The sequence below is a fragment of the Onthophagus taurus genome, unplaced genomic scaffold (genome assembly GCF_036711975.1).
Source record: "Onthophagus taurus isolate NC unplaced genomic scaffold, IU_Otau_3.0 ScKx7SY_13, whole genome shotgun sequence".
Taxonomy (NCBI): domain Eukaryota; kingdom Metazoa; phylum Arthropoda; class Insecta; order Coleoptera; family Scarabaeidae; genus Onthophagus; species Onthophagus taurus.
The window spans coordinates 357,486-376,487 of NW_027248938.1; the positions used below are offsets into that span (position 1 = coordinate 357,486).

At 34.0% G+C, this 19,002-nt stretch overlaps 1 long non-coding RNA gene across 2 annotated transcripts; it reads left to right on the top strand.

Annotated features, from left to right (window-relative positions):
• The first annotated feature begins 15,513 nt into the window (after positions 1 to 15,513).
• LOC111416725 (uncharacterized) lies at positions 15,514 to 17,989 on the top strand. 2 transcript variants are annotated; one of them, XR_011642129.1, is made up of 5 exons: positions 15,514 to 15,924; positions 15,978 to 16,110; positions 16,778 to 17,449; positions 17,496 to 17,626; positions 17,713 to 17,989. It is a non-coding gene; the product is annotated as an uncharacterized lncRNA (long non-coding RNA). The 2 variants fall into 2 exon arrangements; XR_011642128.1 differs by having other exon boundaries at positions 17,509 to 17,626.
• Positions 17,990 to 19,002: the final 1,013 nt, after the last annotated feature.

Below are 19,002 nucleotides of genomic sequence, written 5' to 3' on the forward strand. Positions count from 1 at the left end.
TGTTTAAATACTACAGTAACGCGACAATTGCGCCATCTACACAGTTTCAGTTTATGTGAGAGAGAAAGTACCATACGAATTTTTCATTTGTTGAACAAGGATAGATAGGAGTGCCAATTTATTAGCCGGAGTCCGGCCTCTGTATACTCTGTGAAAACAACATTTGTTAAGGTCACCGTTCAATGGCCATTTTTATATGGGCCGATATAGGCCGATAGAGGTTACTTTCTAACACATTTATGACTTTCTGCCAAATTATTACAGAAAAGTAAATACACAGGTTTGAAGTACACATATTGTAGTAGTGAATGACATAATTTATTTTATAAAATAGTTGTTATATTAACAATAATTAATTACTAAACTTCGTCATAAAAAGGGTGTAATAAAAACTGACTTTTATGACAAATTAAGCACTTAAACGAGGTGACAATGCTTCATTCACTAGATGTGTAATATAAGAACAGATTCCGTGACAGTACAAGTATAATAGATTTGTTGTTATCTCAGGATAGTGTTTTATCTAAAAATGTGTAATTTTCACGTAATTATTGAAATATGTAAGGGAATCTACTGAACAACCTAACTTTGGTATTTTGGCAACCGTCTTATAGATGGCGATATTTAAAGAATAAAATATTGCTTTATTATTTTAACTTTGAACAGTTAAAATTAGTCAAGCAGTTTTATACACGTGTGTCTTCTATGAGTTTATTGAAAGGAATGAATAATTTTATATAATAACAAATTTTTGTTGCCAAGATATATTTTTAAAAAAACAAGGTCCCTAAATCTTTTTGTTTGACGAAGGAAAAATAAATGGTGGCATCTTGGATTTAGGAAATGGATTTTGTAGATATGACACTACAAATACTCCCCCTTCCAAGAAGAAATAAGGTTAACAATGAAATGTAAATCAAGTAGTTATAAATATTTCAATTTTGAAAACGTATTCTTAACGATTTATTTGGAATTGAATTTTGATTAGAAGCAATTTCAAGTTTATCGTTAGCTATAAATGCTGGTGGTAATCGATCAATATTAACTGATAACACTAGTCTACAAGAAAAAATTCATAAAATATACATTTGACGCCACTGTATTTTTCTTATGTAGTTTGGTCCCCTAAACCCAAAAATCACATTTAAAATTTTTTCTATGGATACGTTTTGGAGCTATGATTTTTTTAAGGGTTAGTTAACTATTTGCAGGATATCTCGAGTTAGATATAACAGATCAGGTTGTGCTATTCATCAAATTAAAGACTATTGTGTAGCCAATAAATGGTATTAATACTTATTCCAATCGGTTCGGTAGTTTTAAAACAATGGCCCATAATATGTGAAAAGGGGATATTTTTTGGACAAAATGTGAACCAAAAATTCGTTCAATATCCGTGGGGAGTCGCAGAAAAATTCTTTTTCACCTTCTACGTAAAGTTTGCTCTTTTTAGAAGACAACAAGATACGCAGGATGAGAATCGGTGGAAAAATTACCAAAAATTATGATCTTCTATATGTGAGAGCACAGCTCGGATACCTTGAGAAATATAATTCCGCAGCTAACGTCGCATTCTTATCTGATAACATATAGCATTCCATCATGTTACATTTTTCATAATTTTCGAAATTCATTGTAAAGTTTTATTCAGTTTTGTTATACATTCCAGCACATAATACCAGATTTGTTAGCGAATTTTTAAATACAAACTTTGGTAATTATCTGATACATTATTTTCCATCATAGTATGTATGGTTATTACTATAGCAACATTAACTTTTAAATACATACATTAGTTTCAGATAGAACAAAAAGAATTTTTGTTAATTATTCAATAACTATAAGAAATATACCCAACAAACTATATATATTTGTTATCAGAGAAAAATGACAATTTATTTTAGCTCATACCCAACTATGGTTTCCATTTACAAAAAGAAAGTTCACTGAATTCTTCGTAAAAAGTTGCCCATATAATGTTTTATTTATAATACTCCATCTTTGATAATAAGTGAGATATTCGTGATTGTCGTTTTTGCAAAATTTTCAATTTTTGCCGATAGGGCGAAAACAAAGGACGATAGCTGTTCGCAGTTTTCGGCATCAACATTTTCTCGAAAAACGAGATCACGACATGTAAGCTACTTTTTTTCTATCTCTTTTAGTTTTGGAGATAGCCTATGCGTACAACGAAATTGGGACACCCTGTACAGGAAAAAGCTGTGCTCTTACATATAGAAGATCATAATTTTTAGTAATTTCTCCATAGTCCATCATCCTGCGTACCTTGTTGTCTTCTTAAAAGAGCAAACTTTACGGAGTCTTGAAGGATATCGAATGAATTTTTGGATCACATTTCGTCTAAAAAAAATCCCTTTTCACATTGTTTTAAAACTACCAAACCGATTGGAATAAGTATTAATTCCATATACGATACTCTTTAGTTTGACTAGCTCGGTCATCTCTAACTCGAGATTTGCTGCAAATAATCAAATTACCCCTAAAAAAAATCATATCTCCAAAACGTATCCATAGAAAAAATTTTAAATGTGATTTTTGGGTTTAGGGAACCAAACTACATAAGAAAAATACAGTGGCGTCAAATGTACATTTTATGTTTTTTTTTGTAGACTAGTTAAAATAATAAAGTTTTTTTGAAAGCGTTTAATAACTTTAAAAGGGCCTTCAAACCTCAAGATTTTGTGTATCTTGGATTTTAGTTTTCTGGCAAGGTATGCAAGTTTTACACCATGATTTTACTTGCTTGGTTAAATGTGGCCAAAAGAAACGATTTTTGATATTATTTAAGGTGGTTTTGAAACCTAAATGTGTTAGAAAATGAAATTTGTCGAAAATGATATTTCGGAATTTCATAGGTATATATATATATAATCTAGGACGTGTAAAAGAATTCTCGTACCAAAGATCTAAGTTAGAGGTGGATGATCTAATCTTAGATAAATGGAAAGTATTGTTTAAATTTAGATTTTGTTTTTGAAGTAGAAATTTTAGTTCTTTATCTAAATTTTGTGCGTTTCCTATTATTGCCTCTGAGGGATAGTCAGAAGTTAAGGTATTGATGTCAACTCTTGATAATGCATCCGGGACTGTGTTGAATTTGCCTTTGATATATAATATCTCGGAGGTAACTTCAACTATATAGTTGATATATCGAGTTTGTTTTGGGGTTTTTTCAATGTTTGAAAACAATGCGTTTATTAGAGGTAGAATGTTTAACTGCTAGATATATAGCTACCAGTTCTCTATCGAATGTGGAATATTTCATTTGACCATTGGTCATCTTTGTAGAGAAGAAAGCCGCTGGTGGAAAGTTAGGCCAGTAAGAACTTCATTGATAAATCTCTCAAATATTTGTGCGGCATTTCGCAAACCAAAAGGCATTCGAACACCAAAAAAACACGAAAAAAACACCAAATAATATCGAGAATAGGAATCGCGTAAGACTACACCGGAATATATTCTCCAACGAATAAAATCATTCAACGGTAGGATGACTAATTGTAAGCTGATATAAAAAAGCGTCGCTATGAATAACTGAATTTAACTGAATTGAGCTCAGGACGACCTCTTTTAACCAACAGCGGAACTATACAAATTTTTTTTGCACTTTTGCGAACATCACGTCACGATCACGAAATTCTTGGTTCGTCTTGATATGTCTTATCCAGCTACATTATCAAAACTTATTATTGACAATTAGACGTGGTGCCTGATGATGGTTTAATAACCGAAACAAATTTGTAGCACCGATAATTAAAAGTAAAATATCATCTTTCAAAGGAAATATTGTTTTCTCAATACATATAATTACATTTAGAGGTTAAAATGTAAAAATTATTAAATTAATACATTGATGTTGAACAGAACTAAATCCCCAAGAGGACATCTATAATAGGGAAAACTAATATCCAGACCAAAAACACTAAATTAATACAACGACAACGTGGTTAACAACTGTTAACTACCAACGCGATCAACCGTCAATAAACGGCGCGTACCGATCGAACAATGACGGCAACTGGCTCTGTGGAGAAAAACTTAAGGAAATAAAAGTCACCAGGTTGACGGCAGACAAAGAGAGAAGATGGCGTCGCAGTTGGAAAACATCCATGGCACAAGGAGAAAGGAAAGGAACAGAGTTAAGGACCAGACACTTACAAAACGGACCTTACAAGTTGCACTTTTAACCCTAATAATAAATTTAAAATTTATTAAATAATAGACCCTCAGGTCGACATTAACATACGGCAGAAGACCGACGCACAAATTAAACGTTGGTTTAAAATAACACAACCAGGGGCAGTGGAAACTATTAAACAAAATTAAAAGGGCAACACAAATGGCCGAAACATGCCCGGTGTAAATTTTTGAACATAAACGGTAGTGGGACTCGGTAAACCAGTTTAATTTTAATTTTAGAACATTATTTGATGCCCGAAGGCAATAAAACCCCAATGATGGTAAAAACACGAAAGGGGTGGAAATGAGCAAAGATGTGAAACATCTCCAGGAAGAGTCTCCTGTTGTATAGGTTTTCTCTGCAGAGAATCTTGGTCTGATCAAAGTCAAACTTGTGACCCGTGGAAACATGGTGTTCAACCAACGCAGTCCCCCCAGACTTCAAAGCAGCACAATCCCAAATGTGTTGCGACACCCTTGATTTAAGATATTGGAAAGTGGTGCCTACATAGCACATCTCACAACCTTTGCAATCGATCTTGTAAACCAAATTCGACTGGAGAAGAAGAGGAGTGAGGTCCTTCAACCTGGAAAACAACCTTCTTAACGGTTTGCAGGTGTATTTGGCAAACTTCAGAGGACAATCACTGAAGATGTTGATCAGATTATCAGTGAAACCAGGAATGAAGAGAAACTTGGCAAAAGTGGGAAGTGCAGGAGGCACATCGTCATCAGAAGGATGTATGGTTGACCAATCAAGTTGAGAAGGGACAGTACGGTTAGGACTGCTATGGGTTAACCTATCTATCTCTACTGACCAACGAACGGGGAAAACCGTTGTTGTAAAAAATATCCGACAGGAGTTTAAGATTACGATCTCTAATTCTTGGTCGGCAATGCGTAGGACCCTATTTTTCATGCCTTTGAGGGTGTTGATTTTTATCTGAATAGGGTGGCAAGAAAAGAAATTAATGAACCGACCAGAATATGTGGGCTTTCTATACCAATCTAAGACGATGTGTTGATCACTCCTTCTAATGACTCATGCGCCCAGAAAGGGAACACCGCCATCAGCTTCAATTTCGATAGTGAACTGAATGTGTCGGTTGAACTACCTTTGTACATATAGTAATCTGTCGAACGGAACAGAACAGATAACGTCATCGACGTATTTATAAATGAAAGGTGGCCGGAAAGGAAGCCTAGGAATACAGCTGTCGAAGATCCAGTCCATAACAATGATGGCCAAGATAGGGCTGAGGGGACTACCCATCCAACGATATCAGAACAAAATCCGGATAATAGTCAATAGTCATTCCTCATCTCGCCGGCAAAAGCAAAGGAGTCACTGCGTGGCGAGGCCGCCTCTGAACGATCTCGACCTTTGGTAATACCGCTGCCACCAGAAACAGTATTTCGCGCTTCCTAATTCTTAGTCAAAATAACAAAAAAGAGAATTAACATGAAACAAAAATGAAGCTTAAACTATTCAGGATGTCCCGCAACGATTGTACAAAACTGCATCAGCGTATTCTATGATCAAAAATAAACAAAAAAGCCTAATAAACATAGGTCCGAAAATGGACCATTTTCGAGATATTCAAAGATTTAGTTTCATAAGTTGATATTGTTAACATCATGAATTTAAATTTGTTTTTATAATAATTAAGTCGTTACTATGATTACGATAAGTTGTCTAATCAAAAAATAATAATAATACTTCACGAAATTATTATTTTACTATTTAATTTAATAAAGCTATTAAGTATGGCTCCTATTAATTACTCCAAGGAAGAGATGGCGGATATGGTGTATTGTTACGGACTAGCTGATGGAAATGCGTCGTTAGCAGCTCGTCATTACGCGCAAAGGTTCCCGAACAGACGATTGCCTAATAGTCACACCTTTAGCAGACTATTTCTCAGATTAAAAGAAACGGGAAGCGTAACCCACAGCCATTCCACGGAGAGACATTACACAAGGCCGGTGAAATTAGAAGAAGCAGTTTTGAGAAGAGTCGATGAAAATGCCTCAATCACCATTAGAAGAATGTCTGCACAAGAAAACATTAACAAAACAACCGTTCACCGCATTTTAAGGGAGCAGTTGCTTTATCCTTATCATTACAACACCGTTCAAGCTCTAACAGAAAATGATGGCGAAAAAGAGAGATTTTTTGTAGGTGGGCCATACAGGAAGAGGTAGTAAACGTCGACTTTCCCATAAACATTGTATTTACGGATGAAGCAACATTTACTCAAAGCGGAATTTTTAATATTCATAATGCGCACGTTTGGAGCGATGAAAATCCCCATGCAATACTAGAAACTCATCATCAGTGGCGATTTAGTGTTAATGTATGGGCTGGAGTTATAGGTGATTAGTTATTAGGTCCATTTTTTCTTCCAAAGAGATTGACAGGCGATGCCTACATACATTTTTTACAAAATGACCTTACAGAGGCATTTGATGAATTACCTCAACAAATTCTAGAAGATTGCTACTTTATGCGCGATGGAGCACCAGCACATTATGCACGCGCTACTCGAGCATACTTAAATAACAGATTTGGCAATAAGTGGATTGGCCGAGGAGGTCCTGTCCCATGGCCACCTCGTTCACCAGATTTAAATCCGTTAGATTTTTGGTTTTGGGGACATTTAAAACAAATTGTTTATTCTGAAGACGTTCAAAATGTGCAGGATTTGAAGAATAAAATTAGTAACGCATTTGACACAGTAAAACAAATTCCTGGTATCTTTGAACGCATTAGAAGTTCATTTAGAAAACGTATCCGTTTGTGTTTAGAAGTAAATGGTGCGCATATTGAACATTTATTATGACATGAATCTTTTCCAATTTGTTAAATATTCGTTGTTTTTATGCTGGTTGAACGATTTTCTTCGACAATCTTTGTTACTTGTTTTGTTAAATTATTAATGAACTGTATTAATTAACTTAATATTATCTTATTATTTATTAAACTTTATCTTAACCATCGTAACCAAGCTTATGAAACTAAAACTTTGAATATCTCGAAATTGGTCCATTTTCGGACCTATGTTTATTAGACTTTTCTTGTCTGTTTTCGATCAGAGAATACGCTGATGCAGTATTGTACAATCGTTGCGGGACGTTACTTACGAAGAGATCTTTCTGAATCTAACCCCGACAGCTAATTGTCGTTGACAGATAGGTGATAAGGGAAACTGGCAAACAGACTTACTCAGGACTTGTATTTGGTGGGTCTTTTTGGTGGCTTCTCGGAATTTAACCGTGAAGCACACTCGCACCAAATCCTCAGTGGAGACACAAATTACCGACACGCCACGGATGCCCGAAGTGCAAAGAATGTTCACAAATGAAACTAAGTCACAGTTCTCGATATGCGGCGAAACTTAGAGTTGGCGTTGAAGCGAATTCTAAGTTGCTGTCTAACGGAGCGCTGATGAGGTTTCGATTCAAAAATATCTTAGATTATCGTTGTGATTATGATTTCATTATGGTTGTGATTGTAATTGTCTAGTAAAAGGTCTTACAAGCTCTTAAGTAACCTCGGGTGTTGGAGAGGTGCAAAAACCTTTTTGAGGCGTTCCTATCGCCTGGATGTCCCCGACACCTGGGGCCAATCCAAAATACGGGGCGGATGTTTTACAATAATAATAAACGCGAGACGTGATTTTTGGTTTCTAAAAGAAAAAAGTTACGCGCCAGGTATATATAGTTTGTACGGTTTATTCCCAGAAAACCATTAAATAATTTCGGAATTGTTACAACTGATGGTGTAGGTGGTTCTGTTGGCAAGGGCTAAGGACAAGATCGTAGCCAGGTAACTAGACAACCGGTAAGTAGGGGGCCCGGCTAAGGAAATAATCGGTCTTAAAGGCGACCTCTCTTTGTGGATCTTCCGGAGGCCATAGAATTTAGGGGCTATACCATTATGACTCACCAAGGACCTGTATACCTGTTTGGAAATGTATTCTTTATCCAGTAGTTCCTTATAAGGTTTGTTTTGTTTCCCCTGGATGGACGAGGTGGGATCAGACTTTAGTACCTCATAGGTGGATCAGTCTCCAAGTAATGTTAATGATTTGTTAACATATTGGGATTGGTTGAGGACCACAGTAACTTGTCCCAATATCGGCAGGAACCATCACAAGCGGGTCAGGCCTGTCTTCCTTCAAAAATTAACACAGCTTTAACGTGAAGACGGCAAATAAGACCAGCCATAGGGAGAGCATTTGTTTTTACAAGAATGGTAATGAGATTGGTGACTCTGGCCCTTCTCGAGTAAAGGGATACCTGGGGGATAGATCTGAAAACACATTCGACGACACAGAGATGCTGAGGAATCAAGGATGAATCCAACATGACCGGCCGGCCAAACTTAGGACCCAGGGAGAAAAAGTTAGAGACATCCTAGGGTATTTGACAGTCAGACTGGGTAGCAAACCATTTGGAGTTGTTTTTAACCAACTTATCGAACTTAAAATCAGATGTCAATTCATTGAACTTTTTTATATTACGATTTTTTATGTAATTCATTGACTCTTATAAAGGCGGTTTTTTAATTCACTAAACATCAAAGCGGGGGGTGATATTTCCTATTGTAGCATGTAATCTATTGATCTCTTGTGATAAATTTTTTAAGGCTAGAAAAGTACTAGGTTGTGTTATTTTTAACCAACGTTTAACTTGTGCGTCGGCCGTCTGCCGTATGTTAATGTCGGCCTGTGGGTCTATTATTTAATAAATTTTAAGTTTATTATTAGGGTTAAAAGTGCTACTTATAAAGTGCGTTTTGTAAGTTTTTGGTCCTTAACTCTGTTTCTTTCCTTCTCCTTGTGTCTTGGGTGTTTTCCAACTGCGACGTACCCTGACGAAGATAAGAATATATTTATCGAAGGCTTGGTCCAATTAAAGGAAGTTTTTTGATTCCTTCCCCCTTTTTTGGTTGATTTCCCAATAATTAAACTTAACTGTTAGATATAAATAACGAATTTGAAATTATTGAACTAGATTTCGAACAATGATGGTTCATTGTATTATGGCAAGAGTTTCCTCCAATTTCAGCGTTAATATTAAATAAATAAACCAAAATTTGGTGAGAAGCGATGGTAAATTTATTAAGTTATCGGTGCTATATATGTTTCGTTCTCTTTGAGAACGGCTTCAGACACGACTAGTAAATAAAATATAAAGGTATTAAAATATAAATTAAGATCATGATGATAAATAATGTATTTACCATCGAAAGATTAAGGGGAGTCAAATTGGAAAAAAGAATGATAATTTTTGATATCAAATTTAAAACCAGTTGTTACAAATTGAAATCACAAACAATTTGCTACATATTAGAAAATCGTTATTTTTCCCATTTACATGTCACTATTTTTCAATATCATCTTTGTAATTTTTAATCAATTTTTCTAAAATTTATATTAACCCATTTAGTTCCACTGGTGTGAAGGCGCACAAGCGTTTTTAAAATACATTACCAGATTTCAAGGTACTAGCTGTTTGTACGATAATACTATAAGGTTGTTAGACTATACATATCAAAATATTTCATAATTCTTGCTATTTAAACCATATTTGCATCAATTCTTTTCTATTGAACATTTCTGTTCAAAATATACAATAGAAATAAAACTATTTTTAGTGCATAAAATTCTTTAAAATTTTGATATTTACAAGTTTTTAGTACATATTTTCCTAATACAGTGCTAGCGTAAAGTAACCCCCCCCCATTTTTAACTTCCGAACAGATTGAGATATCAATATGAGCAAAAAAAGTCAGGTTCTATATTTTATCAGCACAAATATTTTCTTATGGAAAATGTTGCTATCACTTTTAGTTTTTCCGGAAAATTGATCAACTTTGTTTTTTTAAATGGAACACCCAGTATATTATGGTATCTTCCGAAAGAATAAAACAATTCGAATCCAACGATACCTCACAATCAAATATCGGTTTATTAGTTTTTTACATAAATATTAAACAAAATGCGAAATTTCGCCGGAAAAACCAACGTATCTTCGTTGACTACCAGATACAATGGGCCAGATAAATGGTGGACGGTCAGTAAGGTCGGTCTACGCTCGAGTTAAGCAGGGTTAAAATCAGCAATTCTTTTAGAATGTTTTTATGAAACAATCAATGCAAAAAAAGGATAAAAAGAAAGTTCTTCTTAAAACTTCTAAGAAAAAATTGTCATAACAACAATTTTAAAGTTTGTAGGTACCTTGAAATTTTGTATTTAAGGCAGCATGCAAATTCATTTCTATCTTGGAATTCTACCCGACCAAGTACAACCAAAGAAAGGCGAGATCAAAATGGCTAGAAGGAGTTTAGAGCACAAAATCGGAGGAATTTTAATATTCGCTCGTGCTGGCAGAAATGTACATGAAACAGAGCGACAATTTAATGAACGATTTCCTGAACATCCAATTAGTCGAAAATATTTAAGAGAACATGTAAATAAGTTTTTGGAAACTGGAAGCGTCGAAGACCGCAAAAGAACTGGTCGTCGTTCGATTTCTGAAGACACACAAGTGCAGATGTTAACAGAAGTAGTTAATGCGTGCATGATGTCGTCAGCTGCTATCGCATCAACGTGTGATGTGGGTCCAACAACAACGGGGAAATATTTTTAGATTTGTTTCAGTGATGAATGTACTTTCTTTTTGGATAGAAAACTGCATCGGCAAAATGTACGTTACTAGAGTGATTTTCATCCACATGAATATCGTGAAGTTAACACTCAAGTTCCCAAGAAAATAAATGTTTGGACAGGCATATTGGGAAATCACATCGTGGGACCAATATTCCTAACCGAAAATTAGACAGGAATTGTATTTAAGATTATTAGAAGATATTGATCCAAGTCTTTTGCAAATTGTACACCAGAATCCTGACGATTTTGAAATGGCTCCTCTACATTATGCGACAATGGTACGAAATTATCATGATACGGTCTTGATCGGTCGACGTGGGCCGATTGAATGGCCAGCAAGATCACCAGATCTGACACATTTAGATTCCTTTTTATGGTGTTATTTAAAATCCAAGGTATATGAAATTTCGCTGGACAGTATTGAGGATTTAAAACAAAAAATTATTGACGTCTGCCAAAATATTGATCATCACATGTTAAGGAAACACTACAAAAATGTTTGTTCTTAATAAATAAAAAATTCTTTTATTATTCAATAACAACACTAAGCCAATTTTTCAACCGATACGGCAAAATCTTTAATAAAAAGATTTCATTTCTTATATTGACTTTGATTTTTTTCTTTATAAATATTTTTTGATAAAATATGATTTAATATACTTCAAAAATAAGTAAGGGAACTATCAATTTTAAATCTGTCTTAGCTCGAGCGTATACCTACCATTAACCTACCGTCCACCATTTAACTGGCCGATTGCATTTCGACAGGTAGTCGACGAAGATACGTTGGTTTTTCCAGCGAAATTCCGCATTTTGTTTAATTTTTATGCGAAAAACTAATAAACCGATATTTGATTGTGAGGTACCGTTGGATTCGTATTGGTTTCATCTTTCGGAAGATACAAAGTGGATCCATTTTCCGGAAAAACTAAAAGTGATAGCAACAAATTTTCCATAAGAAAATATTTGTGCTGATAAAATATAGAACCTGACGTTTTTTTGCTCATATTGATATCTCAATCTGTTCGGAAGTTAAAAAGGGGGGGGGGGTTACTTTACGCTAGCACTGTATATATCTTGAAACGCAAAATAAAAATATGAATTCTGAAAATATGTCTTGAAACATTAACGGAGCAAAAACACACCATTGGGTTGATTGATGAGATATAAGGATTACATTATCTTTCGTATTATCAGAAACCAGTTTAGACGCATTCATTCGGTGAATTCCCTAGAAATAGTCGTTTATGGACATAGTATGTCAATATATATGTAGTAAGTTTAGCGTTCATTTACATGAAGAGTGCTTTGCGAAGTATCACAATAAATGATTATACACCGTTGATGCATTTTTGCACCAATTTGAGTATAAATATTTTTTAACTTAAACTTCATACTAAAGTTGGAATTTGTTAGTATTATGTTGTATTAGTATTATTATTTATTTACGACTAATTTATTACTTAGTTAATAAGTGATAATCAAAATTTGTGTGTGTTGTTGTTCATTTATCTTACCAGTGGTGCATTTTTGCACCATCTCATATCTCAAAAACATTTTTTTTTTTAAACAACTGTGTAAATTTTTATACTTTTCATTCCATCTTATCTTAAGGAAAATTACAAAAAAACGATTCTTTTTAATATAAAGCATCGTGGGACTAAATGGGTTAATACAATATATCAACTAAATTGTAAATTATACATCGGTGAATCAAAACAACATTTAAAGAAAAGACTGCAACAACAGGAATACGTCACAAAACAAATAAAAAACATACATAAGACAGCTTTATGCTATCATAGCAAACAGGAACACCATGAATTTAATTTTGATAAACCAAAAGTATTATTAACTAGTGAAAATGCACTCGTTCACATGTATTATGAACTATAAACTAGATGCAGGTATAATCGTATTAGAAAAACATTTTTTAAAATATTTTTTAAAATAATAAATAAAACACCTAAATATACAATTCTCGAAATACAAGTTCAAGTAACATAAAAATAACTTTTCCATTCAAATACGTAAATCGAATCCTGACTCATGTTATTAAACCTATATATTTTAGTATTCCTTTCAACCCACAACTTCATTTAAATATAAAAAAGAATTTATCTAATATTATATACAATTAGCTTTCAAAAACAAGAATAAAATTGGTAATTTTCTAATTAATAACCGACATCAGTGTAGTCATTTGGAGAAGAGTGCTTTCGAAAAATTAGAAATTGTAGAATCATGTAATAAAATTGTTAAAATTTATAAGCTAAAATGAACCTATTTATTAAACAGAAGAAATCAAAGTAATTATAAATTAAAAAATTTCATCATAATAAACTTTAATGGGATGAATTTTAAGATTCCGTTATTATCTAGCCCACAACTGAAAGGTAATATATCAATTAAAATCGATAGTGACTTTGTTTTACAAAATCTCAGTTATGTAAATGAAGTAAATTTAGAAAAGATTGGTAAATGATAATGGCTATAAAAAGAAAAGGAGTAACGAAACATTCAGTCTTGAAATGAAAAACGCTGTTTTTATTACCAATATTTCGATTTCCAACAAAGGAAAATAAATATTGGTTCAGCAACAGACCATTTGAAATGCATATAAAAAGAAACGCATCTGTTGACGTATAGTACTGTCAACTGATGTTTATAAAATTAATTTGGTTATTTTAAATTGACAATGTGATGAATTTTGGTTAATTAGTTATTCTGATGTATCAACGTAATTGACATTGTCATAATTGTCATGCAACTTATCATTCAAAATGAATGCAGGTTTAAACGATCTATGCTGATGGTATCATGTAAGTTATTACGAAGAATCTTAAAGGTTTTTTCATATTTTTTAATAACCTTATAAGGTCCATCATAACTAAAATTAAGTGAAGGTCGACGACCTTCGATTCTAACAAAAACATAATTTGAATTAAATAAATCTTTATGAATAAAAGGTTTTGAATAACAATGGAATGATGAAGAAATTCGCTTAATTGCGGAGAAACTCTGTCGCAAATTTGATAAAATGGTGGTTCAATTTCCACTTGTGAGGTAGAAGTAATAAAGAATTCTCCGCGCAATCGGAGTGTTTGACCGTATACTAATTCAGCGGAAGTACAACCGAGATCCTCTTTTAATGTAGATCGTAGTCCTAATAAAATGAGTGGAAGAGCGTCGTTCCACATTTTACCAGAACTACTAGCAGTAATAGCGGTTTTGAGAGTTCGGTGAAATCTCTCTAAAATACCATTACTTTGTGGATGGTATGTGGAAGTGTGTATTTGATGGATACCAAGTATTTTATTAAATTGAGAAAAAAGTTTGGATTCAAACTGTTTGCCTCGATCATGGGTAATAGTGTGTGAGGTATACCGAATCTTGAAAAATGATGACGAAGTAATGTAGTCGCTATGGTGGAAAAGGTTATATCTTTGAGGGGAAACGCTTCAGGCCATCGAGTAAACCGATCAATAACGGTTAGTATGTAAGTACAACCAAGTGATGGGGAAAGAGGACCAATTAAATCAATATGTATATGTTCAAATCTACCTCTCGGAATGGGTATGTTCTGAGGAGGAGATTTGATATGTCTATGAACTTTCGCTTGTTGGCAATTTAGACAAGCTTTTGTCCATAATTGAATGTTTCTAGACATGTGAGGCCAAAAGAAGCGAGATTTAAGATTGTGAAGTGTTGATCGAATGCCAGAATGAGTTCAATTATGAAATTTATCAAAGATTTCTTTTCTCAAATTTTTAGGAATATAAATTCTGTGTGAAGTTAAAGAAGTTTCACACCAAACTTTGCATTTTGTATTTGCAACCGTTTGAAGAGATAATTGGTATGGAGTATTGTTCGAAAATTGATTGCGTAGAAGATGATTTAACTCCTCATCTTTGACTTGGGCTGCTCGTATGTCCTCAGGCAATGGATAATTAGATGAAAGGGATTCAATAGTGATTCGTGACAAAGCATCGGCTACAATATTAGAGTCACCTTTAATAAATTTGATATCTGAGGTAAATTGTGTTATATAATTTAGGTAACGGGTTTGGCGAGGAGTTTTATCTGAAAGACTAAAAAAGGAATTTATTAATGGTTTGTGATCAGTAAAAATTGTAAAATGATTTCCATGTAGGTAATGCTTAAAAAATTTAATGGCGGAATAAATTGCCAATAATTCACGATCAAAAGTGGAATATTTCGATTGAGTAGAAGTGAGCTTTTTTGAATAAAAAGCAAGTGGTGCTGTAAAATTATCAACTGCTTGCGAAAGAACGGCTCCCATAGCAGTGTCGGAAGCGTCTGTGGTTAAATGTAAAGCAGCACCAGGGCAAGGATGAGCTAAAGCGATTGAATTTGCTAAAGCACTTTTGGCCGAAACAAAAGAATTGGAATTTTATTGAGACCAAAGTATAAGTTGTGTTTTGGAACGAAGGGAAGTTGCCAAATTATAAAGAGGTCGTAATATCTCTGAAAAATTTGGTACAAACCTGTGAAAGTAGTTTATCATCCCTAAAAATCTTTGAAGTTCCTTTAAATTTGTAGGTTTTGGAAAATCATTAATAGATTTTACATTCAATTGAGAAGGGCGGATTCCTTCTGAAGAGATTTTATGCGCAAGGAAATCTAAAGAGGAAACTCCAAAAAGACATTTTGATGGTTGGATATTGATACCGTAAGCGGTTAACCTCTCAAAGAGTGTTGATAAGTGAAGTAAATGGTCTTCTTCGTTTTTACTTGCGACAAGGATATCATCTAAATAGACAAAAATGAAATCGAGACCAGAAAGTACTTCGTTCATGAAGCGTTGGAACGTTTGGGCGGCATTTTTGAGGCCAAAGGGCATTCTCAAAAATTCGAATAAGCCAAATGGTGTTGAAATCGCTGTTTTGGGAATATCTTCTTCAGCCACAGGTACTTGATGGTATGCACGTACAAGATCGACTTTAGAAAATATTGTACAACCATGAAGATGCAGATTGAAGTCATGGATATGAGGTAATGGATAGCGATCAGGTATTGTGGCAAGGTTCAATTGACGATAGTCGCCACATGGCCGCCAATCATTCGAATCTTTTTTAGGCACCATGTGCAATGGGGAAGAAACTTGTGAAGAAGATGGCCGACAGATTCCAAGTGATACCATGTGTTCAAATTCTTTTTTAGCGATAGAAAATTTTATGGGGTCTAAACGTCTTGGACGACAAAACGGCAAGTGAGTGTTTGTAATGATTCGATGTTGCGTTGTGTGTTTAATTGGAGATAAAAAATTAGGTGATGAAGTTAATTTTGGGAAAGATTTAACGAGAGAAGTGAATTTAGTTTCGATAGAGAAGAGTTTGGGTATTGGTATAAAAGATTTTTTGATGCTACCTATTGAAGATAATTTGGTAGTATTATCAATTAAACGACGATTTTTGATGTCGACGATAATGTCGAATTTGTTTAAGAAATCAGCGCCAATAATTGGTTTGTTGACATCAGCAATTGTGAAAACATGTGGAAAATTTCTTCTTAATTGCAATGTTAATGTTAACAATTTTTTTCCATAGGTAATTATTGGCGTACCATTTGCAGCCGTTAATGTAGAAATGGTATCTCTCTTATGTTTACGAAAGAATTTATAAGGCAGCACAGAGACGTCTGCTCCTGTATCAATCAGAAAATTTAAATTGGATTGGTTATCGTAAACATAAAGACAAGAACTGATTTGATTAATTATCGGGTGCGTTCGTCGTTCATTGAATTGTTTTGAATCAAGTTTTGAATTTATTGAATTGTTGTTCTCTAGCGAAACTTGCTTCAGTTTTTTTGTTTCTGTGAAGATGATGAAAGGATTTGTGTCTTTAAAGGAATTATAAAACATACATTCTTTCTCGCAGTTTCGTGCTTTATCGCCATACTTGGAATGATAATAACAGATATGGTTTTGACGTTGCCTGGAAGAACTTCTTGGACGAGGTGATCGATACCTTAACATCTTACAATTATAGCAAAGATTTGTTGCTATGTCAGGTTCGTTAAGTCGAGCAGCAAGAGAGTTAATGCTCGTCTGGATATTTGATTGCCATTGATGAAGTTGTTGTGAGTTTTTATCAATAGAAACTGAAAGGTTATTTATGGCTTGTAACAATTGAGAAGTTGTATGCACATTGGAAGAGGACTCGTCGTTAATTTTGTTGACTTCAATTTTAGGAAAACGAGTCGTTGAAAAAGATAATGAATCCCAGATTTTATCGGCTATGTTAAGCAAATCATTGATCTCATCTTTACCTGAAGACAATAACGCTACCGAGATAGTTTGGGGCAATCTTCTCTGCCAAAGTTTTAGCAATAAATTTGGACTTACGACTTGCGATCCACCGACTGTCGATAACATACTCCTATAGAAATCAGATGGTTTTTGATCTCCCATCTGAGAGCCGGAAAGGAGATCATCAAGACGTTTCTCTTCACTTAGAGAAAGCCTATTGATCAAAGTGTTTTTTAAGTATAAGTATGAATCGATATCCGGTGGAGCATCTACGACGTCGTAAACAATCGAAACTATCTCGGTAGGCAAATGCGTAATTACCAAATTATATTTTGTTTTATCATTAGTTATTCTTGACAGGTTGAATTGCGCTTCAATTTGGTGAAACCATGCAGCAGGATTTGCATTCCAGAAGGGAGGCAATCTAATATTGGTGACAATGTCAACGCTTTGATCACCAGAAGTATTCATGATTGTGGTAGGATACTTATTTAGGTTCAAATAATTATATTGCTGATCAACACTTATTAACCCTTACCAGAAATCGAAACACCTGCAATGTAGGTTTCGTCTCTAAAAATCCGGATGTAGACTCGTGGATGGTCGCTGGATAGGTATCACCAAGTCGTTGTGGTTGTGGAAAAATAGCAGGCTCGGTCACTGGTGCGAGGTTGGGGAGAATTGGATGAAGAAAACGACGAAGACAATTCTAATTTACGTCAAATCTTTCACTTCTTTCTCCAAAACGTCGGGTTCTTATTGGTTCTTATAACTTAACGTTGGGTTACTTCTTTTTCGATGTCGGGTTAGTTCTTGTTCGTGGTCACCAATTTGTGGGACAATTTATAAAGAGAGTAAAACCAATTTGCGTTACAACGTGACTTGACTTTTTATTTTGTAGTAATAATAAACAACACTTTTTGTATCACTATGGATTTACAATTTTTGTTTAAAAAAGAACTTATTACTATGATTTATTCATTTATGATTTAATTTATAATTGTGGTGGTTGCCACACCTAGGGAATCTCATTAAAAAAATACATCGATGTTTTCTTTGATGTAATGCATCGTAAAGAGACATCGATGTATAACGATATATCGAATGAAAATATCGATGTATCGAATACATCGAATAATATAATAATATAGGTTATTCTAAAATCGAAAATATTGCAAAACAAAGAGGTGCATTTAATTTAAAAAACATTATTTTTAAAAACGTGTTTATAACTAATACAATAAATGTAAAGACATAAATAAACGGTAAGACTAAGACAAACAATTACTAAGACTAAGTAAGACCAAATTAAATGTCCCAATATGATTTTGGTAAACTCTGTAAAAACAGAATTTTGCTTAACCTTTTAGGCTTAAGGCGGTTTCTTTGCTGATTTAAAGTCAGTGCTGCTTTTGAGAATAACCTCTCAGATGGAACAGAAGTTGCCACTATTGTTAAATGTTTATGTGCCACGTTATATAATTTAGGAAATTGAATTTTTAGTTCATTCCATATTTCGAGAGGATTTTCACCCAATCTGCCAACTGGACTTTTTAAATAAACCGAAATTTCATCGGAAAGACTATTCTCACTCTTGCTGTCTTTCCAGTTTTTGTGAACCAATTTGTGATGGTCGGCCCAGAGGCTAAAACTTTCCTCAGTTTTATCGGAAGTATCGGAATCGGTTTCAAATGATTCTCCTTCTTGTGGTGTAAAAAAAAAAAAAAAGTTCTTTAATTTTTTGAACAGCATTCACACATGCAATTGGGTCATTGAAATGCATTTTCTTAAAACGTGGATCTAAAACAGTGGCAATCGCTAATGGTGTTACTTGCTCTATAGTACCCATTCTTC